We start from the raw sequence: 322 nt of genomic DNA, 5'->3' as shown, positions 1-322 counted from the left end.
GTATGGAATTGAAAGAATAGTATTGTACCTACCCTTTTTTTTTTCGGTCGTATGGCTTTGACGCAATCGCACTAGGTGCGTGGCATATTTAGGTAGAACAATTATTTTATCATCAATGATAGGCGAGGCTAATTTTTTTTAATATGCGGATCACATGTGTGTTACACTCGATTATGGAATTTTAAGAAATATATACCGTTGTGATAGTGTTACTTTCTTAAATCTAGGGAGAAAAAATTGGACTATTTAGTTTTTTTATAAAAAGAGAAAAAAATACAAATTAAACAGTCTAATTTATGTAGAGTAAAATTTATAGACAATT

The sequence above is a fragment of the Arachis ipaensis genome, chromosome B06 (assembly GCF_000816755.2).
Source record: "Arachis ipaensis cultivar K30076 chromosome B06, Araip1.1, whole genome shotgun sequence".
In the NCBI taxonomy this organism is placed as follows: domain Eukaryota; kingdom Viridiplantae; phylum Streptophyta; class Magnoliopsida; order Fabales; family Fabaceae; genus Arachis; species Arachis ipaensis.
The sequence above is the reverse complement of the archived record's forward strand: the minus strand, read 5'-3'. Positions refer to the sequence as shown.